We start from the raw sequence: 8,077 nt of genomic DNA on the forward strand, positions 1-8,077 counted from the left end.
CGAGCGAGGGGGCGGAGGTCTGGAACCGGCTCAGCGTCTCAGCACGGGAGCGAAAGAAGTATCACAGCTCACAGTGTCACAGCTCTTTGTTGTAAAGGTTTCGCTCATTTATTGAGGGCTAGAGCGCTTTCTTATATACACAAGGTAGAGGGAGGTAGGCGGGGTTTACAGCGGACCTTACTGAGGACCTGCCAGCTCTGTGTGAACCAGGGGGTCTGCATTCCTGGTGTCTGTGTCAAGGTCGCACCGGCCATTTTTAAGCAGTGAAGGTCATGACAGCCATTTTGATGTGGGCGGCTCCCCACAATTTATTTATTTTAATTTGCTAGAGAGGGACAGAGAAAGAAAGAGAGAGAGAGAGAGAAAGTGAGAAAGCAAGCCACCAGGTCCAGGACTCAAGCCATGTGGGAATGTCCAAGGCCTTAACCACCAGGTCACCTGCTGACCCCTTCTCCTGCCCTTTGAATGTGGAAAGTATTAGACATACATCTTTTTTAAAATTTTTATTTATTCATTCATATATTTTTAATTTGATATATATAGAGAGAGAGACAGAGAGAGAAGTGAGTAAGCAAGCCAGCATGTCCGAGACTCGGACCGTGGTCAACCATGTGGGAGTGTCCAGTGCCTTAACCACCATGCTGCCTGCTGGTCCCCTATATTAGATATACTTCTAAGTGCGCCTACTGGGCTCTTTCAAAGCAGTTCCTCTCTTCTAGAAAAATTCAAAGTCTGTGTCTGTGAGAATATGACACGTGCATATGTGTGCCTGCTTCAGAGAGGCTATTCTGCTGGGCATGGTGTGTGTATGGTGGTCCCTCTACTCCTCAGCTGACAAGTGGTGCTGCATTTCTTTCCCATCCATCCATTTTTTTCTAGGATTCTCTCCAAGAACTACATGGTCACAGGTCAAAAAGAGATGGCACTGAGTGTGGCTTGTTTAGAGGCCAGAGCTGGTGATGAAAGCCCTGAGTTCTTGGTCTTCAGGAGGTCAGGGCTCAAGACAGTTGGAGAGAGATGTTACAGAGCAGCCAGGCAGCCTGGCAGAGGTGTCTGAGGAACTGGATTCGGTCAGTAACTGTGGTCCAGGATGCTCCAAAATCCTCAGTCCTCCATAATTCCTGCCTGCAGAGTCCTTGACTTGAACAGTAACCAGTCTGTTAGCCTGTCCGTGAACTGCAGACTCCCTCTGGGTCCCAGATGTGGGTGAAGAAACCAGAACCTGACATCAATGTCGGGTGGGAAGATTCCTGGGCTTTCTTGCCCTCATCCCAGTCCTCTCACATAATCAGGGGACCAAACAGTGGGGAGAGAAAGTAGGGCTGCTGTTGTTGCCCAACACTACCCAGAGCATCTGCCTCCAGATGAGACACTGTCCCCAAATGTCAGAAGGAGGTGAGGGGCAGAGATGGCCAATCAGCCTGTTGCTGCAGTATGGGGGCCCCAGACCAGGTTCAATTTTGTCCCTTTGCTAGGCTATCACCCTTTCCCTTCAGCTCTAGCATTGCCACTTAGTGGTGTGGGGCTGATTGGAAAGGGGTGAAGAGCAGAGATTATTTTTTCTAGGAATTGGGTTTGGAGACTAGGAGTGTGCTGGCCACTCAACTCTTGAGGGCTCTAAGGCAGTAGGGTGGTGGTTTTAAGTTTGTAGCTCAGTGAGTCATAGTGACACAAGACAGGGATGAAGGCCAGGCAGGGAACCAATGAAGTTCTACAGGTACAGTGGGAGCATGGGTGGACCCATGAGAAGAGGCCCTCAGTTCATATCCCAAGGCCTCCCTGTGCACAGTATGTGTACGCCTCTGTCTGTGATCCAAGCTGTATAAGGCTGGGTTGGATTGAGACTTGGTGACACAACTTGGGGTCTCCTTCTCTCTTCTTCTCTTTCATGGAAAAGATAAATTATAAAAGATTAGAGAGCCAGCCTGGAGGCATATTGATTGAGCTGGCTTGATCCCCATGACCAACGGCAGGTTCGAGTTTTAACATTGGAAGATACGCCAAGCATGTGTGTGTCTGCCAAAATCCCCAAAGGAGAATGGAGGAGAAATTGTGTGACGGTCATCCCCTCTAAGGGTAATTTCCCACTTTCTCTTTCTCTCTGCAAAGCAAGCATGCTTCTCAGCGAAAACAAGAAAAAATAAATGCTGGAAAAGTGTAGAAGACATGGTGAAGCCAGCTGTGGCTAGGAGTCTGGCAGGGGGTGAAGATGCAGAGAGAAGAAAAAGGGCAGTCAACTGGCAATAATGGCCATTTCTTGACCAGTTCCATCTCTGAACTTAGTTCAATGCACGTATTTACTGAGTGCCTTCTGTGTGCCTGGCACTGCTCTAGCATGTGCGCATTGAGGAGAGAGGGGGGAAGACAGGAATGGGGTAAGGGAGACAGAAATGTGGGGTAAGTGATGGAAGCCAGGTGCAGATTGCAAAAGGTAATGTGGTTGATCCTGAATTCTCTCCCTCACTTCCTGGCATTTACCTCTGCCACACCGTGTACAGCCTCCAGAGGGTCCCTCCCAGTGCTCTGTGCCCTCACTGCCCCTCTGGGTGGCCTCCTGCCACCTCCTCTCAGGCTTGGTCAGATGGGAAACGAGGAGAAATCTCTCAGTGATTCCCTGTCCATCGGTCCAGTAGGCATGGTGGTGGGTGAGGGAGGGGAATGAACATTAAACAGGCTTAGGAAAGGCCAAGCATGTTAGGCCTGGGAGGGACCTGGGGGCCAGGGTGGAGAGCCATCTTGATTATTGGGATCCTCTGTCTGGGAGTCAGTATGTGCTTTCTCCACCATAGCCTGCTTCTCTTCACGGAGGTCCTCCATAGTTGGGAAATCAATGATATGGCAGAGCACTGACCTCTGTCATTGTGGACTGTTTAACGGGTGCAGAGTCCCATCTTTTGGGGCATTTCTGAAGCTGAGCTGCTGGCTGGGGGGCAGAGGTCTTACAATCACCACCATCAGCAACAGATGGATGAATAGAGATTCGTCATACTCCAAGCCTGCTCACCAGTTCTCACCCCTTCCTCTTTCCTTTCTTGTCCCGTCTGCGAATGTTGCCAGAACTATTCTGGCTGGCAGGCTCTGCAGATATTCCTGAAAGCTTCTCTGTCTCCTCTGTCCTGCCTCTCAGAGATCATCTCCCTCCAACTATGGAGGTAACTATGGGTTCCAGTTTTCCGGGTCGGGCAGTAGAGGGCTAGGGACACCATCCTGGTGCAGAGTAGCTCTCTGGGATCCGATTCGTATGTTTACCGCTGGGCTAGGCTATGGAGCATCGGAGGAAGAACTGGAATTTTTCTGGGGTCCCTGCACGCACCTGTAGCACTAGCATTGAGGTTCCGTAAGCCTCAAGGCTGGTGAAGGTGCGGAGAGACTGGAGGGTGGAATGAAGACGGAATGCTAAGCAGGGCGTGTTGGGCTGAGTTGAGTTTGAGCCTGATGTGTGATGTTTGGGTTGAATTGTGCGCTGTGTGTGGAGCGTAAAGATTGGTGTTAGGTTTTGAGAGTTTGTGGTGGCTGTAGAGAGTTAGAAACGCCATCCCATTTTTTAATGGGAATATTGAGGGCTCCATGTGTTGAGGAGCATCAGGTGTGGGGAGTTTTGGACTGCGAGAGAGGCGGAGTGTGAAGGAGGCCAAAAGTGGAAGCAGTAATAAAAACAAGTTCCAGGACTCGAACCGCAGTCGTTGGCCATGTGGGAATCCAGCACCTTAACCTTCACGCCACCTGCTGACGCGGTGGCCGCCTTTCTTTTGGCCCTATTGAAAGAAAAGGTATGAGTGACGTCAATCAGACATAACCGAAAGTGCTTCAGTTAAGAAACGAGAATTGTGGATTCTCACCCATCCTAGACGCTATTGCTTTCCCTCGAAGCTCCTCCTCTCCTTGTCCCTTGCTGCTTTCATTTCGTGGCTCACACAATTAATTTCTAAGTCTGCTCCCCACTGAAATACCTAACCTGGGCGAAGCTGCTTCCGTTGGCTCAGCATCGTGGCAGGGCCTGTATTTAAACCCAGATAGCAGTTACAGAAGGGACATGGGAAACACATTGCGCATTCTCTCACATCGGAATCTCAAGCTGGAGCCACAGTCTCCCACCAAAGCCCAATCGCGGCAACACTGGCTTGCTTGTCACGCCTGTTCATTAAAGTGGGGAGGCGTGGGGGCAGGGAGAACTCCGAACAGATGAAGCTTGGGTCACATGCGAGGCGACATTTAAAAATTAAGGGAATTCAATTATGAGTTTATTTTAGGGTAGAAAATTTGAAATCCATGCATAGGTGTTTTGTAATCCGTCTTTTTAGTCAACTTTTTGAAGATCTTGCATATTTCGAATCTGAATCACAAGCTCAGTCCTTTGCATCCAAACTAGGGTCTCTCCGCCCTCCAGGAGCCCCTGTGCGTCTCGGATCAGACCGAAAAGCAAAGTAGCAGAAATTGCAGAGGTTCACCCCTACCCAACGCTCCGCTCCACCGCGAGAACACCATTCCACTTCCCCGGCCTGACCACGCCCCATTCAGGATCCGGGTCCCGGGATTGGCCCCGCCCAAGGCCGGGCTCTCCCCTTCGCCCCGCAGTCATCGGGCTCTCAGCCAGACACACAGAACTGCTGAAGGTGGAGGGCGCGGCCCACAGCGACTCTCGCTTCCTGCAAGAGGTGCTCACCCCGGCTCCTTGCTGGGCTCAGTATCGGTTTTCCGTGCTGGCCTCCCACGTCCCCACGGCGCAATTCTTAGGAAATACAGACTCTGGCTCTAGATCTCCAGACAATCAGCCTGGACGCCGCTTCCGTCCCTACTGATCGCTAAAGTGTCGCTGTCGCCCCGGGTCTCCCTAGGTCCAGGGGCCTGCGTTTGGCGGGTGGATCCACTGGACTGGGCTATGGAGCATTGGAGGAAGAACTGGAATTTTCCTGGGGTCCCTGCACGCACATGTTGCACTAGCATTGAAGCAGTATGTGGGGGGAGGCCCGGCCGTACACGGAGGAGGCTGATGTTGAGTTGTGGGGGAGGCTCCCGTATGCCTCGAGGCTGGTGAAGGAGCGAAGAGCCTGGAGGGTGGAATGGAGAAGGAATGTGTAAGCAGGGCGTGTTGGGCTGAGTTTGAGGCTGAAGCGTAAAGTTTGGGTTGAGCTATGCGCTATGTGGAGCATGAAGATTGGTGTTACGTTTGAGAGTTTGTGGTGGCTGTAGAGAGACAGGAAGAGAGACAGAGGAGAACCGCCACCCCTTTCTTTTAGGGGTATAGCGAGGGCTCCATATGTTACGGTACAATAGGTGTGGGGAGTTCGGAGTGCAGAGAGGCGGAATGTGGAAGAGGCAAAAAGTGGAAGCCGGACTAAAAACATATTCCAGGACTTGAACCGCAGTCGTTGACCATGTGGGAATCCAGCACCTTAACCTTCACGCCACCTGCGAGCGCGTCCAGAGCCTCTTTTTCAGCCCTGTTGACAGAAACGCTGTGACATCAGGTACATCCAGAAGTGCTTTGGCTAAGATGGGAGAGTTGCGAATTCTCACCCATCCCAGACACTACTGCTTTCCCTCGAAGCTCCTCTTCCCCTTGTCCCTTGCTGCTTACATTTCGTGGCTCACACAATTAATTTCTAAGTCTGCTCCCCACTGAAATACCTAACCTGGGCGAAGGTGGTTCCGTTGGCTCAGCATCGTGCCTCGGACTGTACGTAAACCCAGATAGCAGTTACAGAAGGGACAGGTGGACACATTGTGCATTCTCTCTCGAGTAGGAGCTGGACCAGGAGCCGGAGTTGTAATCTCTCTGCAAAGCCCAATAGCTTTAACACTAGCTTGGCACTGGGGTTCTTTTTTTTTAAGTGCCCGGGAAGAACACTGAAGAAATATAGATAGCTTGGGTCATATGCGAGGGGACTATTTTTTAAAATTAAGGGAATTCAATTATGAATTTACTTCAGGATACAAAATTTGAAATCCATGCATAGGTGTTTTATAATCCATCTTTTTAGTGAACTCTTTGAAGATCTCGCATTTTTTGAACCTGAATCACAAGCCCAGCCCTTTGTATCCCCTTAGAAACCCGTTGGGATTTCAGAGGTCGGTAAACCGATAGAGCAAACCATTGGTAACACCGTTATTGCTGATGAAGCAAAAACTGGCAACACTGCTATTGCTGCTAAAGATGTTTCTAACACGTGGCTTTAGATCTTCTGTTCAAATGGTGTTTTTTTATTTGTTTTCTCACTTCAGGGCTCATGCGCTTACCAGGTACACACACACTGAGAAAGATAAGCAGAGAGAAAGCGACCCACTACTGGAGGCTGCCACACTGCAGTGTGTTCTCTATTTCATCTCAGGATTTTGCACAGGGAAGCAGCACACAGGCCCAGCGTACTTTGTGTTTCATAAAGCAGGTTCCAAGTGGCAGGAGGCTTGGTGGTTAAGGGCGCTGATCCTACAAGGTAAACCACGATTCAATCCTGGACATGGTGTCTTACTGTCGCACTTTCTTTTTCTCTCTTTCATGCTCTGTCCCACTATGGTCAAATTAAAATAAATAAATACAGTTAAATAAAATAATAACAATTTTAAAAAAAGAAAAAGCACATTCCAAGAATGGAGCTTCCCTGTAGCCCAGGAGGTATCCAGTAGCCTTAAGAACCTCGTTAAGGATTGACCTTAGGCACAGTTCTTCTTCTTCTTTTTTTATTAACCAATATATGGCACTTTAATAGAAACATAGCTTATATAATTCATTGGAAAAATATTTTATATAAACACCACTTGTACACAAAACCAAATAATGTTGATATTCTAGTTATTTTTTAGAAAATTCTATTTTATTATTTTTCCTAAGAATTATTTAATTTTATTTATTCATTAATTTATTTTAATTTGACCAGAGAAGAGCAGACACACAGAGAGAAGGTAAGTGAGAAAGCAAGCTACTAGGCCTGGGATTACAAACCATGGTCAACCATGTGGGAGTGTCCAGCACCTTAACCACTATGCCACCTCCTGGCCCCAAAATCCCATTTCTCTAAGTATGATAACTGTACTGTATTTGAGAATCAAGGGAACCCATTCCTTCCAGATCTGCTCCTAGAGTATTCTTCCAAAAAATGAAATCAAGATGATTTGTTAGAAAAATAAAACTGGACCAGCAAGTGGCATGGTAGTTGGGGCAATGGGATTCCCACATGGTTGATTGCTAGATTTGAGTCTCAGACCCAGTAACTTTTTTTTTTTTCTTTTTTTGAAGAGGATTTTTTCGCTATAGGGCACTTGTGCTCACCAGACAGAGAGAGACATAGAGACAGAAAACGAGAAATCACCCCCCCCAGAGGGGATGGTCACACCGCAATCCCTTCTTGGGCACTCATGCACACACGCCCGGCGTGAGTCCGGGACATGAAGTGCAGTCGACTACGTGGGAGTCCAGCGACATAGCCATTACACTAACTGCTGGTTCCCAGACCTAGTAACTTGAAAAACACCCAGTGTGTGAATGGTCAAAATACTGAGAGAATGGAAGAGAAGGAATTGCAGCGTGGCTAATGGTGCTGAGGGTGGGGGTGGAGGTGGTGGGTGATTTTTCACTTTCCCTCTCTCTTGTCTTGCTGCTGCTGACAAGCTATGTCACCACATAATGCTTTTTACAACAGTAGGTACAAACCTTGGAACTACAATAAAGGTGCTTAGAAAAAATAAAGTGAAAGCTTACTAGCTCTACACAAAGCACAGCAAAACACATTTGAGACATACATAAGCTTTCTCCAAATTCTCTTTGCAGCAGTCTACTGGTTTTGAACTTGATAATGCTTTGTGAGAAAATTCAGTGTTGAGACAAAAAGATCACTCAGGGAGAAAATATCACTAAAGAAATTTTATTTTTCACTAAGACTTTATCTTGAGGACTTAACTAAACTGTGTCACCACCTCCAACCCCATATTGAAGGGTTAGTATAGTGAGTGTTACAAAACAAATATGAACGGTTTGAAAGACTGGAGCCAATATTAACTGACAAGGAGCAACCTCCATCTAAATTATCATAAAAATGTTTAAGTAAAAAAAAAAAAAAAAGGACCCACAAGTTAGTGTAAG

General features: G+C 47.9%; 1 pseudogene; it reads left to right on the forward strand.

Moving 5' to 3' along the window:
• Positions 1–4,799, forward strand: part of LOC102482139 (60S ribosomal protein L36 pseudogene) — a 10,701-nt pseudogene extending 5,902 nt beyond the window's left edge.
• The last annotated feature ends 3,278 nt before the right edge of the window (positions 4,800–8,077 follow it).

The sequence above is a fragment of the Tupaia chinensis genome, unplaced genomic scaffold, assembly GCF_000334495.1.
Source record: "Tupaia chinensis unplaced genomic scaffold, TupChi_1.0 Scaffold000493_1, whole genome shotgun sequence".
In the NCBI taxonomy this organism is placed as follows: domain Eukaryota; kingdom Metazoa; phylum Chordata; class Mammalia; order Scandentia; family Tupaiidae; genus Tupaia; species Tupaia belangeri.